Source organism: Bombina bombina, chromosome 5 (genome assembly GCF_027579735.1).
Source record: "Bombina bombina isolate aBomBom1 chromosome 5, aBomBom1.pri, whole genome shotgun sequence".
In the NCBI taxonomy this organism is placed as follows: Eukaryota; Metazoa; Chordata; class Amphibia; order Anura; family Bombinatoridae; genus Bombina; species Bombina bombina.
In genome coordinates, this window is record NC_069503.1 from 509092404 (window position 1) to 509111842 (window position 19439).

The 19439-nt window shown below is 36.9% G+C and overlaps 1 protein-coding gene across 1 annotated transcript in view; it reads right to left on the reverse strand.

Annotated features, from left to right (window-relative positions):
* Positions 1-19439, reverse strand: part of POU6F2 (POU class 6 homeobox 2) — a 675911-nt gene that overhangs the window by 252603 nt on the left and 403869 nt on the right. The gene's annotated exons all lie outside the window — the stretch shown is intronic.

A 19439-nucleotide genomic window follows, 5' to 3' on the forward strand; every position in this document is an offset into this window, starting at 1 on the left:
CTTGTTAGCAGTGGCAGGCTTCTTGGCCTGCTTACCTTTGTTCCAGCCTTGCATTGGTTTCCAGGCTGGTTTGGGTTGTGAGGCATTACCCTCTTGCTTAGAGGATGCAGAATTAGAGGCTGGTCCATTTCTGCGAAAGGGATGAAAATTAGGCTTATTTTTAGCCTTAAAAGACCTATCCTGTGGAAGGGCGTGGCCCTTTCCCCCTGAAATAATCTCTTTCAAATCAGGTCCAAATAAAGTTTTACCTTTGAAAGGAATGTTAAGTAATTTTGTCTTGGATGACACATCCGCTGACCAAGACTTTAGCCAAAGCGCTCTGCGCGCCACAATAGCAAACCCTGAATTTTTCGCCGCTAATTTTGCTAATTGCAAAGCGGCATCTAAAATAAAAGAGTTAGCCAATTTAAGTGTGTGAACTCTGTCCATAACCTCCTCATATGGAGTTTCTCTACTGAGCGACTTTTCTAGTTCCTCGAACCAGAACCACGCTGCCGTAGTGACAGGAACAATGCATGAAATTGGTTGTAGAAGGTAGCCTTGCTGTACAAAAATCTTTTTAAGCAAACCTTCCAATTTTTTATCCATAGGATCTTTGAAAGCACAACTATCTTCGATAGGAATAGTAGTGCGTTTGTTTAGAGTAGAAACTGCCCCCTCGACCTTGGGGACTGTCTGCCATAAGTCCTTTCTGGGGTCGACCATAGGAAATAATTTCTTAAATATAGGGGGAGGAACAAAAGGTATGCCGGGCTTTTCCCACTCTTTATTTACTATGTCCGCCACCCGCTTGGGTATAGGAAAAACGTCGGGGGACACCGGAACCTCTAGGAACCTGTCCATCTTGCATAATTTCTCTGGAATGACCAAATTGTCACAATCATCCAGAGTAGATAACACCTCCTTAAGCAGTGCGCGGAGATGTTCTAATTTAAATTTAAATGTCACAACATCAGGTTCAGCTTGATGAGAAATTTTTCCTGAATCTGAAATTTCTCCCTCAGACAAAACCTCCCTCATGGCCCCTTCAGATTGGTGTGAGGGTATGACAGAACAATTATCATCAGCGTCCTCTTGCTCTTCAGTGTTTAAAACAGAGCAATCGCGCTTTCTCTGATAAGTAGGCATTTTGGATAAAAGATTTGCTATGGAGTTATCCATTACAGCCGTTAATTGTTGCATGGTAATAAGTATTGGCGCACTAGATGTACTAGGGGCCTCCTGCATGGGCAAAACTGGTGTAGACACAGTAGGAGATGATGTAGTATCATGTTTACTCCCCTCATTTGAGGAATCATCTTGGGCAATATCATTATTTGTGGCAGTACTGTCCTTACTTTGTTTGGACGCTATGGCACAATTATCACATAAATTTAAATGGGGAGACACATTGGCTTTCATACATATAGAACATAGCTTATCTGAAGGTATAGACATGTTAAACAGGCTTAAACTTGTCAACAATGCACAAAAAACGTTTTAAAATAAAACTGTTACTGTCACTTTAAATTTCAAACAGAAAACACTTTATTACTGAATATGTGAAAAAGTATGAAGGAATTGTTCAAAAATTACCACATTTTCACCACAGTGTCTTAAAGCCTTAAAAGTATTGCACACCAAATTTCAGAGCTTTAACCCTTAAAATAACGGAACCGGAGCCGTTTTTCAATTTAACCCATATACAGTCCCAGATACAGTCTTTGCTAAGACCCAACCAAGCCCTGAGGGGAATACAATACCAAATGACGCCTTCTAAAAGCTTTTTCAGAGATTCTTAGATCCACACACATGCATCTGCATGCCCTGTTCTCAAAAAACAACTGCGCATTAATGGCGCGAAAATGAGGCTCAGTCTATGACTAGAAAGGCCCCCTGACTGAAAAAGGTGTCCAATACAGTGCCTGCCGTTTTATAAACGTTCCCCAAGATTATAAATGTCAATTGTTAGCCTAAATTTGAATAATATGCACAAATAAAGCAATCGATTTAGCCCATAAAAATGTCTACCAGTTTTTTAGCCCATAATAAGCCCTATATTCTGTTTGTTTTTGAATAAGAAAATGGCTTACCGGTCCCCATGAGGGGAAATGACAGCCTTCCAGCATTACACAGTCTTGTTAGAAATATGGCTAGTCATACCTTAAGCAGAAAAGTCTGCTAACTGTTTCCCCCAACTGAAGTTACTTCATCTCAACAGTCCTATGTGGAAACAGCAACCGATTTTAGTTACTGTCTGCTAAAATCATCTTCCTCTTACAAACAGAAATCTTCATCCTTTTCTGTTTCAGAGTAAATAGTACATACCAGCACTATTTTAAAATAACAAACACTTGATAGAAGAATAAAAACTACATTTAAACACCAAAAAACTCTTAACCATCTCCGTGGAGATGTTGCCTGTGCAACGGCAAAGAGAATGACTGGGGTGGGCGGAGCCTAGGAGGGATCATGTGACCAGCTTTGCTGGGACTCTTTGCCATTTCCTGTTGGGGAAGAGAATATCCCACAAGTAAGGATGACGCCGTGGACCGGACACACCGATGTTGGAGAAAGCTCTTTTACCTTACCAGCCCTTAAAAGGGCCTTTTGCGGGGCATGCTCCAAAGAAAACAGCTCTTTTGCCTGTAAAAAAAAATATACAATACCCCCCCCCAACATTACAACCCACCACCCACATACCCCTAATCTAACCCAAACCCCCCTTAAATAAACCTAACACTAAGCCCCTGAAGATCTTCCTACTTTGTCTTCACCATGCCGCGTATCACCGATCGGTCCTCCAGAGGGTCCCGAAGTCTTCATCCTATCCGGCAAGAAGTCCAGAAGAGGCTCCAAAGTCTTCATCCTATCCGGGCAGAAGAGGAGATCTGGACTGGCAAACATCTTCATCCAAGAGGCATCTTCTATCTTCATCCATCCAACGACGAGCGGCTCCATCTTCAAGACCTCCGGCGCGGATCCATCCTCTTCTTCCGATATCCTAACACAGAATGACGGTTCCTTTAAGGGACGTCATCCAAGATGGCGTCCCTCGAATTCCGATTGGCTGATAGGATTCTATCAGCCCATCGGAATTAAGGTAGGAAAAATCTGATTGGCTGATGGAATCAGCCAATCAGATTCAAGTTCAATCCGATTGGCTGATCCAATCAGCCAATCGGATTGAACTTGAATCTGATTGGCTGATTCCATCAGCCAATCAGAATTTTCCTACCTTAATTCCGATTGGCTGATAGAGTCCTATCAGCCAATCGGAATTCGAGGGACGCCATCTTGGATGACGTCCCTTAAAGGAACCGTCATTCGTCGGGAAGTCGTCGGTGAAGAAGGATGTTCCGCGTCGGCGGGATGAAGATGGATCCGGAAGAAAGAAGATTGAAGATGCTGCTTGATAGAAGACTTCATCCGGATCATGGACCTCTTCAGCTCCCGCTTGGATCAAGACTTCAGCCGCATCATGGACATCTTCAGCCCCCGCTTGGGCCAAGACTTCAGCTGGATCATGGACATCTTCAGCCCCCGCTTGGGCCAAGACTTCAGCCGTATCATGGACATCTTCAGCCCCCACTTGGGCTTGGATGAAGACTTCGGAGCCTGGACCAATCGGTGATACCCGGCGTGGTGAAGATAAGGTAGGATGATCTTCAGGGGCTTAGTGTTAGGTTTATTTAAGGGGGGTTTGGGTTAGATTAGGGGTATGTGGGTGGTGGGTTGTAATGTTGGGGGGGGGTATTGTATTTTATTTTTTACAGGCAAAAGAGCTGTTTTCTTTGGGGCATGCCCCGCAAAAGGCCCTTTTAAGGGCTGGTAAGGTAAAAGAGCTTTTCTATTTTAATTTTAGAATAGGGTAGGGCATTTTTTTATTTTGGGGGGCTTTGTTATTTTATTAGGGGGCTTAGAGTAGGTGTAATTAGCTTAAAATTGTTGTAATATTTTTCTAATGTTTGTAAATTATTTTTTTATTTTTTGTAACTTAGTTCTTTTTTTATTTTTTGTACTTTAGTTAGTTTATTTAATTGTATTTATTTGTAGGTATTTTATGTAATTAATTTATTGATAGTGTAGTGTTAGGTTTAATTGTAACTTAGGTTAGGATTTATTTTACAGGTAATTTTGTAATTATTTTAACTAGGTAGCTATTAAATAGTTATTAACTATTTAATAGCTATTGTACATGGTTAAAATAATTACAAAGTTGCCTGTAAAATAAATATTAATCCTAAAATAGCTACAATATAATTATTCGTTATATTGTAGCTATATTAGGGTTTATTTTACAGGTAAGTATTTAGCTTTAAATAGGAATAATTTATTTAATAAGAGTTAATTTATTTAGTTAGATAAAAATTATATTTAACTTAGGGGGGTGTTAGTGTTAGGGTTAGACTTAGCTTTAGGGGTTAATAAATTTATTAGAGTAGCGGCGAGGTCCGGTCGGCAGATTAGGGGTTAATACTTGAAGTTAGGTGTCGGTGATGTTAGGGAGGGCAGATTAGGGGTTAATACTATTTATTATAGGGTTATTGAGGCGGGAGTGAGGCGGATTAGGGGTTAATACATTTATTATAGTAGCGGTGAGGTCCGGTCGGCAAATTAGGGGTTAATTATTGTAGGTAGCTGGCGGCGACGTTGTGGGGGGCAGATTAGGGGTTAATAAATATAATATAGAGGTCGGTGGTGTTAGGGGCAGCAGATTAGGGGTACATAGGTATAATGTAGGTTGCGGCGGTGTACGGAGCGGCAGATTAGGGGTTAAAAAAATATGCAGGTGTCAGCGATAGCGGGGGCAGCAGATTAGGGGTTAATAAGTGTAAGGTTAGGGGTGTTTAGACTCGGGGGACATGTTAGGGTGTTAGGTGCAGACTTAGGAAGTGTTTCCCCATAGGAAACAATGGGGCTGCGTTAGGAGCTGAACGCTGCTTTTTTGCAGGTGTTAGGTTTTTTTTCAGCTCAAACTACCCCATTGTTTCCTATGGGTGAATCGTGCATGAGCACATTTTTTAAGCTGGCAGCGTCCGTAAGCACTGCTGGTATTGAGAGTTGCAGTGGCGGTAAATTATGCTCTACGCTCCTTTTTTGGAGCCTAACGCAGCCCTTCTGTGAACTCTAAATACCAGCGGTATTTAAAAGGTGCGGGGGGGAAAAAAGCATGCGTAGCTAACGCACCCCTTCTAACGCAAAACTCTAAATCTAGCCGTATGTATTAAAGGACCACTAAACACTGTAGAATTATCAATAAATACATAATAAAAAAGATATAGCACTTAGTTTGAATTTCATAGTTACATTTTCCTTCCCAATGCATCATGTGACAGCCATCAGCCAAACACAAAATTCATCTACGTATATTCTGTGAATCTTGCACATGCTCAGTAGGAGATGGTGCTTCAGAAAATGTGCATATAAAAAGTTTGTGCACTTTTAGATAATGGAAATGAATTGGAAAGTTACTTAACATTGTGTACTATATCTTAATTATTTAAGTTAATTTTTACTTTACTGTCCCTTTAAAGAGTGATATAGTGTACATTATTAATCTTAATTCAGTTATAATTTTTATATTTATTCTGATATATTTACATTTTCTTAACAAATTGGGATTTACTAATCTCAAAGTAATGACAAGATGATTGAGGGGGATTCACCTTGGTGTATTCGTTAAACGTCTCCCATCAATTATCTACCTTTAGCAAGAGGCAAGTTGACCAAAGGTGATAACTTTTAATGACTAAAAAAAGTTTTAGATTTCAAGCTTTTGGGACACTGTGATGTATTCAACAAGCAGATAGTTGGCCAACCAATTGTATGACAATACACTCAAATACACCTCTCGCTAAGCAGCTGACTAGGTTTCCTCTTTATAGCCTCTTCATGTGTATTACAGAGGAGCATATAATAATTAAAGATAACCCTACTATCTTATAATGACCTAGTTTTAATTTTACTGGTCAAAGCTAGTAACCCAGAAGATAATGCTCCTTTAGAAAATCCCACACAATTTTTCTTTGTCCACATCATTATTGCCATTTTTACTGCTTATATAGGTGAACAATAAAATGTTGTATCCTTCATAAGAGTCATCCTTTCCATTAAAAAATACCTGTTGTCTAGTCATATAGAAAACTACTGCATCGCAGGGGAAAAAATTATTCCATCAATCAAGAGAAATATTTCCCATTTTCAAATTAAAAGTCGATTTTCCCTTTATGTGGTACTGGGGAAAAAGACAGTCTTCATAAAAGCCACCCTTAAATTTTCCAACATCTCCATGGTTCCAAGCTATGCTTGGGACTTTTCTGTAATGGATAACTACATCTTGGACTTCACTTATGCCACTCAAGGTAAATTTAGGATAAAGTCACCAAAATATTCTCCTGCCTTCATAAAAAAAAAAATAAACACCTAAGGTCCTGTAGTGCAGGAGATCATCCTTCTCTATAGCAATCACTTGCATGGTGGGGGGATTCAATTACCCCTCATTTTAACTGTAGGCTAAAATATTCATGCAAATATTACAAGGTCAGAGAAAGAGGGTCTTTGTACGAGTCCAAGAGTCCCACATAGCAAATCCAAATAAGTGACACTGTCATTAGGCCCTTCCCTAATGTGCCATTCCATCATATGTCAACCTCCTAATTATGCCCATGCAACTTCAAATTGCATAGCTGTAAATTTTTATTTCAAAAGTATCAGGCATTTGATGAGCATAAATGCAGTGCAGTGATATATAAACATTTCACAAAGCAATTTTGCATGTATATCTATGTTTTACAGATTCAATTAACTTGATAGTTTACATCTGAAAGGACATACATTTTTGGCTAAGAAAGTATTTATTAGAAAACATTCTCTTTCAGTTAGTAGGTAAAATCGTGTAAAAACAAACCTTATTTATATATAATTGTCAGAGAACCCAAATTATTTCAGACAATAGAATATTTAAAGCACAGATTTGTCTTACTTTAAAAAATGTACCATGTCTTGCATAATCTCATGTTTACAGGTGTTTATCATTTTAGCCCATGTATTGAATAGGATAAAGAAGCACAGAATGGGAACTCTAATGTTCTGGAGTCAAATGTGACTGGCACAGCTATAATTCTTTATGAAGTTGCAGGTAAGATTGATTGTCAGGGGTCGTAAGGCTAGGTCAGGCTCTGCTTATTCGTCAGCTGAATGTCATTTTTGTTTTCCCTGTCAGTAGATAGCGTTAGAAAAAAAAAATCAACTCCTTCCTCATTAACTTAGTCGTGGCTTCTCTCCTGCCATCCAGAATTAATGAAATTGTGCTTTAGAGTTGGCCTTCGGCTTTAAGGGTTTTTTTTTTGTTTGTTTTTGTTTTTTTAAATATGTCCATCTCTCACATTTACTTAAAAATATTATCAAGTTCTTTTCATAACACTTACCATAAAGGTGAATTGGAAGAACATTACTAACATTATAATTCAAACAAAAGAGGTCACTGCCCATTTTGGTTTTACAGAGTGTCCATACAAGGAAATTAGGTAAATGAACATTACACTAGTATATTTCTAGAAAGTAATTTCCCTTCATATTAAAGTATGGCTGTATTTTAGAAATGGGAACCCAGAATGCTTCTTATTAGCTTCTGTTACACAGCTTTTAAAATATTATGTTAGTAAATTTTTGTTAAAATAAATCCTTACTTTTAATGTATTATATATTATTTAAGTTTTCCATTGTTACTAATGCATCTTGCTTTTATTTTAACTTCTATCCTCACAAAGCTAATTTTGTTCTTGACAAAAAAAAAATCAATCCTTGTGGCTTTTGCTACCAATACGGCTGCCTGTATAAATGAGGTTGTACAACCACTTTAGAGAGAAATTCACCCAGGGCATTATGAGAGCACTGCCCATGACATACATATGTGTGTGTGGGTATGCATGTGTGTATGTTTAGACATTTTAAATTAAATAATAAATTCATAGATAGACAGACAAATAGACAGATAGGTCTTCATTTATCAAGTTGCAAGAGCAGCTTAAGAGCCCTAGTGTTTTCATGTTCGTGTGAGATAGCATGAAACCTTGTTAAGATTGCTGCTACTTAACCTCTTACTCTAAGTGGCGGATTTCAATCATCCTGATCAGATCTAATTGGGATGATTGACAGCCCCCGCTCGTGCGATTGGCTGAGAGCAAGAAGGGGCAGCATTGCAAAGCATCAGCTTGTGCATAGTTCATTGCGGTTAGTGAATGCTGCCTGCTTGTGCAAGACCAGGTAGACAAGGTTCATGATAACGAATCTCGTCTGCCTGCCAGTTGATTAATGGAGCCATTAGACCAGTGCTTTCCAAACTGTGTGTCGTGACACGTTAGTGTGTCGGCGGCAGTGTGTAGGTGTGTCCCTGCTTCAGTACTTATTTCTTTTAAGTTTTAATTTTTTTAATTTTTTTTGGGGGGGTTTCGACTTTCCGCCTGCCTTCTACGCATATCACATGATTATCACGTGATTGATACCTAGTGGGTCACAGATCATCTTAACCTATTGGCGCAGCTCAGTGGGAACTGAAACTATTCCCATTGGCGGCACATTGGCTACTGACTGCACGTGTAGTCTCCTCAAATGGCTCGTGACTGCATGTGTAGTCAGTGAGTGGGACAGCAGTGTGTTTGCAGTGCGGGCAGTAGTCAGTTGGACTCGCAGAGCTCTGAGGGCAGCAGCTGAAGCTCCCAGTAGTGCATTGCTGCTCCTGCTCTTGATATATGGATAGGAAGTGGAAGCTTAAAAATGCTTGATAATAAAATGCGAGTGTCTTTATCTAATATTCCACCAAATATTCAGAAATTGTTCATCCCATCAACCTCATACATCCTATTAAAATAGTAAGTAGCTATTGGTGTTATTGTTATTAAACTTTTTTTTTTAATTCTTGCACATACTTACATACTGTTACTTGTAAATAAATTTTATATATATTTTATGTGTGCGTCCGTATCTCTAAAAACAAGTTAGTTTAACCTCCTGTTTGCCAGTACAACTGAATTACTGTGTCGGGAAATGATGTATGTCTAAAAAGTGTGTCACCAACATGAAAAGTTTGGAAAGCTCTGTATTAGACAGACAAATTAGACAGACGTTCTAAACTGCAGTGCTGAATTCTTATTAGTAAAGCAAACAGTTTCATTTGCTGGACATATATTAATGTAAGGAGTGTGGATTATCAGATCCATTGTTTTCATCTAGTTATAAATAATACCAAATACATTGGAGGTTAGGATACACAGACAGACAGATAGACAGACAGATATTTGATAGATAGACAGATAGATGATAGGTAGATAGATAGATAGATAGTAGCTATATCCTTTCTGCAAGAGTGTCTATATGTGAATACCCTATGCATGCCCATTAATTTGTCAGTTATCACTTTATTACTTTTTAATAAATATAATTGAAAATGACAAATATAAAATATTCAGCATGAAACCAAGTATTTTTTTTTTTACTTTTAACATGTAAGAGCAATTTTGCAAAATATAGAAAAATAAGTAAAAGATAATAATACAAATAGAAGGATCCTGAGAGATTTCAGAGTTGTTAAGGAATCCCATGGGTTTTTGTGAATAATAAAATAAAGTGATTTTCTTTGCCAAATTTCCATGTATATGGAGGTGATGACTATCCTCTGGGACTTTCAAAATCCCCTTTTATTCCTTTCTGTCTATGTTTGTTCCTTATAACAAATCAATGAAATGCATTATTCATATCTTGCATTTTCACAAGATATTTGTGATTTCCACAACATCTGTATCACTAGGTTTTAAGAAATTAGCAACCAAATAAATCAAGTTCATTCTATTACTTTATACAAAATGTATTGTGTTTTATGAAGAACTGTCACTGGCTCCTCTGAAAGGAATCACTTAATAAAATTATATATTTTTTTCTCCTTGACTCATTAAGAAATCTGTACTTTTATTTAATAGATTTGATAATTAGTTATATGTTCCTCATTAAATTTGCACTAAACTGAAATTTTATGAAATCTAAAGACATTATTTATAGATAAGATATGTGAAATTATTATTATTATTATTATTATTAATAATAAAAATAATATAAACATCATCATTAGGATTTCATTGTAATATTCTATAGTGATGTACAGGGGTTCCAAGGAATGGATAAACAAGCTGGAACAGAAGGATTAATATTATTTTTATTTTTAGTTATTAACAGATTCTGCAGCGCTAAAAACATGGGACTAATATGCAAGGTAACAATTATGGTAGACAAAGGGATAGAGGTCCCTGTCAGGAGTTGCACTGTTGTAAATCATCTCTCATGAAAGTGATCTACAGAGCAGCTAGGCTTGTAGGCTTACATGCTAAGGGGGTTCAAGGGGATAACTAAAGGAGGAGAGGAACTAAGATAAGAAAATGTTAGTTTACATTGTACGCATCCCTGAACAGTAGAGTCTTTAGGGAGCGCTTTAAAGTCTGAAAATGAAGGAAAAGTCTTGTGGAGCAAGGCAGAGGGTTCCACAAAATAGGGACCAGTCTGGAGAAGTTTTGTATATGGGACTGTGAGGAGGTAACAAGAGAGGAAGAGAGAAGGAGGTCATGAGCAGAGCAAAGCGGATGGGAGGGAGAGTATTTACTCTCTAAAGTTGTTATGTTCTGATTTTCAAAAACTTGTCAGTATGGGGGGGGGAGAGTCTTTAGTTTTTTTCTTTTTAGAATTATATATTAATTTAGATTTCTCTCCTTCACATCAAACCCGCATAGTGGGATAAACAGCCTTTGTAAAATTATTTGAGGGACCTTGCCAGACCAGAGAACCTTAGATAAACAGGTGTTACAGGAATTGAATTTGAAATGGGATCAGTTCTGTGACATTCTATGAAGACTTTATGCATGAGTATTGAATGGATGTCATAGTCATGTCACTCAACATAGAATTGTATATCCAGCACTGGGTGTGCCTGTCTATGGCCCCCATTTCAATTTGTTTGAACTGGCTTGAGAAAACATTGTATGCAAACTAAGGAAATGTTTTTGCTTCTTTCTCTAAATCATGTGAAACACTTGCATAATTGTTCTATTGGATTGGAAACAACTCATATGCCTGTAGTTATTTATATGTTTGTTTGTTTTATATGTCATATGATGTGTTTAGTTAATTCAAACACACATTTGAGCTTTTGTCATATCATTGTTTTTTAAAAACTATTCTAGAAAAAGCTTTGGATATTAATTTTCTTTTCCCCAACACAAGTTACTGTGCAGTGTTCTCGCTGCATTTAACCTTAAAAATGACCTTCTACAACTGCAATTGATGTTACATCATCTGACATGATCTGACACCCTGTCATAATATTGATCCAGATTCACTAGCCTTTCTTAGAACCATTATGAAACCTCCCTCTACCTTAATACCCCACCATTTACATGACCCCAATGCAATAAACTCACAACAGTCTTCCCCCAACACCCAGGGACCGTCAAATACATAAATATTCCATTCTTATGATGAGCCTCTTCATCAGCATTAGGTTCCTTCAATGACTTTATCTTCATAGTTTGTCTGGGGTTACCTCCTATCTATCATCTTTTTTTCAAGCAATCCTGATTGGTTAGAATATTAAGAATTGATAACCAATTGGAAGAGTATAAAAACTTAAAGTACCTGTAATCCTGACTATAAAAATTAAAATAAATAGAGAGGGAAATGGCCAGCAAGTAAGAGGACAGTGAGGGAGCCTGTTGCTGCTGGCTGAAGATATATTTTTGTTTAATGCAAAGCATATGTTTCTATGCTTTGTGGGTTAGCTTTAGGAAGGTGCATGTAGGAGGAAACCTGCCTTTTTAATATAGGTATTAGTATAAAGCAATATATTATGTGATCGGTCCACATTTCAATTACTTTACACAAGGGTAATACAACTGCTTAGACAGAGGGGGTTATGTGCCCTACCACCTGCCGCAATTAACTGCAAAAGGCATAAAACACTGCAATTGTTGTAAAGTGCTCCCACAGAAATCTAGAGCAGTAACGATTTTTTTTTGGAAGCTGTAACAATGTGGTTGTTGTCTGTAGTTTAATCACACACAAGTCACAACTGATAATAGATAATAAAATGGCATTTGTTTTGCAGCAACTGTGTCAATATCATCTTCTGCAATCATAGGATCTAGCCCAGAGCCATACTACAAGTTCCATAATTTAAAGGGACACTCAAGTCAAAACAAACATTTACGATTCAGAAAGAGCATGCAGTTTTAGACACTTTCCAATTTACTTCCATTATCAGATTATCAGTCTGTTTATACACACACTTCCTGGAGAACAAGATCCTACTGAGCATGTGCACAAGCTCACAGGGTATATGTATACTAGTTTGTGACTGGCTGATGGCTGTCACATGATACAGGGAGCCGGAAAATGGGAGAAAAAATAGATTTGTCAGAAAAAAAAATCTACTGCTCATTTGAAATTCAAACTCTGTGTTATTGCATTGTCTTTTTAATATGCACTTGTTAATTATGCAATTCTACTGCACTGAGTGGTCCTTTTAGTCTTACCAATAAGCTATTTAGGTTATATATAGCTAATAAACCTCAGTTAAAAAAAATGACATTTCAAAAACTGTAGGTCACAGATCATACAAACAACCGAGCATTCGGGAAAAGTTAAAATAGACTTGTTCCCCATTATTGTAACCACTGGAGCTTCCAAACAAACATGTTGGTTGTTTACATAGGAAATTCCTTTTCCGAATAAAGACTATAAAGCATGTTGAAAATAATGCTGTGCATCAGTTCAGGCAAATCACAGTGGTGTTTGACAAAGTGCTCAGCTCACATGAAAGAAACACAAATCAGATGAGCTTATAGAGTTCCTTATCTCCATCCATAAAATGAACGATCGTACATTCACAGCTGGGTTCTGCAGAGGACCTTGTTTACTGAAATATTAATAGATGTCATTTAGCTCAGCAGTAAAAACAAAGTCATGATACTGGAGAGGATTGCCACTTAGGCACATTTTATATTCATAAAAATGAATACATTGCAGATTAGTGCCAACATAGCTTGCAGTGTACTGACAAATGTCAGCTTCTTGTGGCAGAGATTGCTGATCAGAGTCTGCTGTTTAACAAAAGGGTCATGTAGATGCCATTATCTCCAGCATCTGATGTAATATTTCAAAACAAAACAAACCAATCTTTACATTACATATGTATTAAACAATGTAATGTGATCTACATTATATTTATAATCATATGTCCTAACTTACATTTTCATTCACAAAAAATAAATACTGAAATATGATGTGATCTGTGGTACAATATCTATAGGAAAACTGTCAAAACATTTTCTCTTATATTGTGCTGATGGAAAATATTTAGGGACAGATTATCAGTGGTGCTTTATCGTTTTTGTGAGGTTGCTGTGTTTTTTACGCTTTAATCCATATTAAAAGTAGTGCGCTGTTTAAATTACCGCAAATTCGTTTATGTGAACTTGCAGTAATTTACACTCTCCATATTTTCTATGGGCAGCATGGAGCGGCAATGTTTGGTCATATTACAAGTTGAAAGTAAATGCAATCGCTCGAACGCAATAGCATTTATTGCTCAAAGTAACCCTTAAATCGCCATACCTCCACATTGCAAACTACCCAGCTGTACTATTAACCCCTAAACTGCTGCACCCCCACATCGCAAACTAACCCACTACACTATTAACCCCTAAACTGCCACACCCCCACTTCGCAAACTAGAATGCTACACGATTGGTCCCTAAACCTCCACAACCCCCATCGCAAAAAAAACTAGCGTTACATTAAAAATAAAAAATAAATTCATTAAAAAACCTAACATTACAGAAAAATAAAAAACTAACATTAAAAAAACAGTTATGTCTATTCTAAAACTAAAGCACCACTTAAAAAAAAAAACAACCCAAAATAAAGCAAAAACTATACTAACACTAAAATAAACTATAGCAAGAGCCCTTAGAGTGACTTTTTGTAGGGCATTTAGCTCTTTTTTCACAAAAAAAATACAAGCCCATTCTACAATATAAGTAACCCCCCAAAAAAAGACTATCTAAAAAAAAACCTACTCTAAACATTGCCCTGAAAAGGGCATTTGGTTGGGCATTGCCCTTAGAAAGGCATTTGTTAGGGTAGTGCCCTAAAGCTCTTTTGCTGCCCCAAAACCTTAATTCTTAAAAAAAAAAAGCCTATCACTAAACCCCAAAAATGGTACTCACCAAACTTGAATCTGGCTCCTACGCTATCGTTGACTGTGGTGCTCCTCTTCTATTCTGGCAGCAGTAGTCTTCTATTTTGATTCCAGTGGTGGCAACTGAGGTCTTCTATCTTTATCCATCTTCATCCATAATCTTTTCTTCTTATCTACTAATCTTCCATCCCAGACGTCCTCTTCATGCGGTCACCCGCCGCACACTGAATTTTGAATTTGAGGTACCCCCTTTATACAGGGTTACCCTTGCATTCATATTAGCTGTTTTTCATTTTCAAATTCAAATCAGCCAATAGATTGAAAGCGTGTGATTGTTGACCACATGAAGTGGATGTCAGGGACCGAAGATCCAAAAATAAGAAGATGGATGAAGATAGAAGACCTCCGCCACCACCAGGGTGAAAACAAAGACCACCGCTGCCGCCAGGATGAAGATAGAAGACCACCGCCGCAAGGATAGAAAAGGAGCACTGCAGTTGGTGATCATGTAGGAACCAGATTCAAGTTTGGTAAGTACCAATTTTGGGGTTTAGTCATAGGACATTTTTTGGAGTAGTTTTTTTTAGATTGTCTTGTTTTTGGGGGGTGGGGGGTAAATTGTATCATAGAATGGGCTTATATTTTTGTGTGAAAAAGAGCTAAATCACTTTAGGGCATTACAAAAAGCTCTTCTAAGAGCTATTGCTATAGTTTATTTTAGTGATAGTATAGGTTTTTTTTTTTCCAAGTGGGCCTTTAGTTTTAGAATAGGCGTAACTGGGTTTTTTATTATTGGTAATTTGTTTTTGTTTTTTCTAAATGTTGTTTTATTTTTATTTTTTCGGTAATGTTATTTTTTTTTCTTTAATGTTAGTTTTTTTCTGTAATAAAAAGCTTTATTTTTTTAATGTAATATTAGTTTTTATATAAATGTAATCTTATTTTTTTTTATTTTTAATGTAATGTTGTTGTTTTTTTGCTTTGGTAACTTAGAGGGTATTAGATTAGGGTTGTTAGCCGGTTTGGGTGGTTAGAGGTTAGTGGGTAGTTAGTGATGGGGTTTGTGGCAGTTTAGGGGTTAATAGTGTAGTGGGGTAGTTTATGATGTGGGGGTGTTGTAGTTTAGGTGTTAATAGTGTTGCAGGGTAGTTTGTGATGTGGGGGTGTGGTGTTTTAGGGGTTAATAGTGTAGAGGGCAATGTTGAGGTGTGACGGTTTAGGGGTAATAGTGTAATGTGGGGACTCTGTGGTGGTCTATGTGGCTGTTTAGGGGTTAATAGTGCAGTGGGGACTTGCGGTGGGCTATGTAGTGGTTTAGGGGTTATTAGAATAGGCTTATGCTCATTCGTGATAGAGAGCGAGTAAGGGTGTTTTTTCTGATTTTCTTGCTTCATTGAAGTCTATATGGGGGTATGTTAACACGGTCGCAATATTGTAACTTAGGCATCAGGTTATCGCACAAGCAAAACACTTTTACTTTCAACTTGTGATGCATGCACTACCCAACACGCACAAAGAGCGGGACTATACATAGCTCTCCACGTGTAATCTAGCCCTTAGCAAGAAAACTAATTGCTTTTTTTTTAAAAAAACACAATCTGTTTCTTTGTATGTTAACTTTGATTTAATATATGCAAAATGTTAATGTTAGACTCTGCTTCCCCGAAACAATGAATTTACTATACCTCAATACTTACAGCCACTTAATTTAATAAGAAGTCCTAATGGTTTATTAGGGCGCTCATTATTTAAGTTTCAAATTTCCATGAAATAAAAACATAAAATCAAGAATTTACATGATATATAGTAATTCAATACTGGCATTAATGTAATGTTTTTTCATGAAATAACCTGTTGTTTTTAGGCACTCATTTTTGACAGCAGTACTCCATTTCCTGTTGTATTACATGATTAATTATCGATTCAACTCTCTATGCAAATTATATTCCCTATAGATCTTTTTAAGTATAAACCATACCCCAAAAAAAGTTAATTACAAAATCTATTTTGGATCTAATCACTTTTTTTTAAAGAGGTTTTCATTAACATAGAAACAAAACTCTCTCTAATGTTGATAATCACCCAGTGAGGTCAACTAGGTCTGGCCAAGTTCATGTAACTATACATCATCCAGGCCTATTAATGGCAAATTTAAAACCAAACTAATCAAAATTAATTATATTAGCTGACTCATAAATTTGCATATGAAATATCCACTGCTTACATGCTAAAAAATATAAAAAGTCATGTTTTGTGCATGCTCCAGTTCTTGAAATACAATTATTTGGAGACAATTCTTTATTACACAAGATAATAAAAAATAAATACCTTTAGAAGTGTGCAAGGAAATCCAGAAATCTGATAATTTACCATTTTTATAAAATGCATACGATACTGTAGGTATTATTGTTTAGTGGCTCCTATAGAAATCTATAGGTAACCAGGGATAAGCACAGACAAAGGATGTGGTGGACATTTTCCAAAGTACAGACCTTAGTAAAGGACACCAAGGTACATTTAAAATTAAAAACATTATTTTATAGTGATTGGTGTTATTATACTGATGCAGATACCACTGATTCTATAACCAGCCCTCCTCTGGCTGTACCCATGAGCTAGTGTCACTACTTTGTCTTTGTATAGTGCTTGGTGTTATTATACTGATGCAGATACCACTGACCCTATAACCAGCCCTCCTCTGGCTATACGCATGTCCCAGTGTCACTACTGTATCATTATGTAGCGCTGGGTGTTATTATACTGATGCAGATACCACTGATCCTATAACCAGCCCTTGTCTGGCTATACACATGTGCCAGTGTCACTTCTGTGTCTTTGTATAGTACTGGGTGTTATTATACTGATGCAGATACCACTGATCCTATAACCAGCCCTTGTCTGGCTATACGCATGTGCCAGTGTCACTACTGTGTCTTTGTATAGAGCTGTGTGTTATTATACAGATGCAGATGCACATCCAGTATTTCACTCAGGCTTTATTTATTCCATAACTTATCACCCAATATCGCTAGCAGTCTCTTGACAAGCCACTAACTTTATTCACACTACATTTTTTTTTTATTCCTATTATTTAATCAGAAAGAAAAGATATACTAAGGTTATGGCGGACACTGCAAGGGCTAGTCACGGACACCAGCGTTCGTGTACGGACACCTTGCCTATCCCTGTAGTTAACACTATTATTTGGAAGCTGTTACAATATGGTTGTTGTCTAATTAATTGTCAACTGAAGTTTTATCACACAAGCTGCACTAATAACAAAAGGGCGGTTGCTATGCAGTGACCCTGTCACTATCAACCATTGAAAACAGAGGATGTTAAAGGGATATGAAACCCAACATTTTCCTTTCAAGATTCAGACATTTTAAACAACTTGCTAATAAACTTCTATTATCAATTTTGCTTCATCTTCTTGGTATCCTTTAAGGCATGAACAGCACTGCACTACTGGGAGCTACCTGAACACATCTGTAAGCTAATGACAGGTATATATGACAGCCACCAATTGGGAACTAGCTCCCAGCTTCTGGGCCTACCGATGTATTTTATTTTCAACAAAGGATTCCAAGAGAATGAAGCAAATTAGATAATAGAAGTAAATTGGAAAGTTGTTTAAAATTGTATGCTCTGCCTAAATCACAAAATAAATATTTTAAGTTTCATGTCCCTGTAAGGCTACATTTTTCTAAGGGCTTTGTTTCTACTGCATGTAAAGAATATAGAAAAAATTGCCTTTGTATAGATTTGTAAATTATCTTTTGATGGTCTTTTTAATATATGTTATTGTGTAGTCGATTAGACATAACAGTTAAAATAAATGATACATAATATAACTAAATATTTATCAAAGTTCAATGTAACAATGCATTTGAAGCCATATTAACAACAGTTATAGCAATGCCCCAACGAAAACAAATAATAATAAGAAAAACGCAAAGATAATTATAACATTTATATTTTCTAGTTGCTGTTTCTAATACTCTACATCATGAATTGCACTTGGCTTTGTTCTTTTTCTGTCTTAAATTAAGTTAAGCAGATAATAAAGAGGCAATTCCGCTAAACTCCCTATGGATGCTTGTAATTAATTTGATCTTCTTCCGTCAATGAGTCAGATTCCTAGTGAGCTCTCCTCATATAGCTCTATTAATTCACTGGAGATCATTTCTCAGGAATCATTTAGTTAAGCAGCGCTGCAGGATTACTCTTTAAAACCTTTAGAATGGTTTGTAATTGATGTCTCTTTGTGAATTAGCACTTCTGTAGAGACTGCTCTCAAATACTCCAGCTCAAGGGAATAAAGTGTGTTAATATTACGAACATCGGTCTCAGGAGATAGTCAAATTAAAATAGCTAGCGATAATGCATTACTTGCTGTTCATCAATAACTGATCATTTTGGTCTGCAGTCTGTATTACGTTTAGAAATTTGGCTTCAAAATATTATTTGCTCTCTGCCATTTTTTGGAAGGCAGTAGTTCCCAGTATACAGTCAAATAACTTCTAGGCATGGGCAATGGGTGTCTCATATAGTTTGTCTGTATGATTATAGAGCCCTTTTATACCCTGTGGTGAAGCCACACTTAAACGATAGTCTAATTTACTTAAATATTGATTCCACTGTTTTTATGTGTCATAGAATTCCCCATGCAAATTATAAGTGTTTTTTAGAACCTCTAACATACATAGGGTTCCCAGGTGTCCAGTATTCAATCGGACAGTTCAGTATTTTAGCAGGCTGTCCAATCAAGTCGTCACAAAAAATACTTAACACTGAAATGTCCAGTCCATGAGTATTAGCTAAATATAAAAGGCCTCTTATGCCTAAATGTTTTGCAAATATGAAGTAGAAAGATGTGAGGACACTCAAGGGGGTGAAATCACTTCTGTTTACATATGTTACTGGCAGCCAAAGAGCTTAAAGGGACAGTAAACCTTAAAAATAATGTTATATAATTCTGCACATAGTGCAGAATTATATAACATTATTTAGGTGCTATAGCCATAAAAGCATTTTTTCCTTTTATATTTTGCTAAAATACGGCGCTTTTACAGACCCGCTCTCTGCTGAGCGGGTCTGTAATATTCAGTCAGCGCATCGGGCCAGCTGTATAGTCACAGCCTGGCCCGACCGCGCCATAAGACTAAGTGCAGCTCACTCCTGTCACAGGAGCGAGCTGCACTTAGTCTTATGGCGC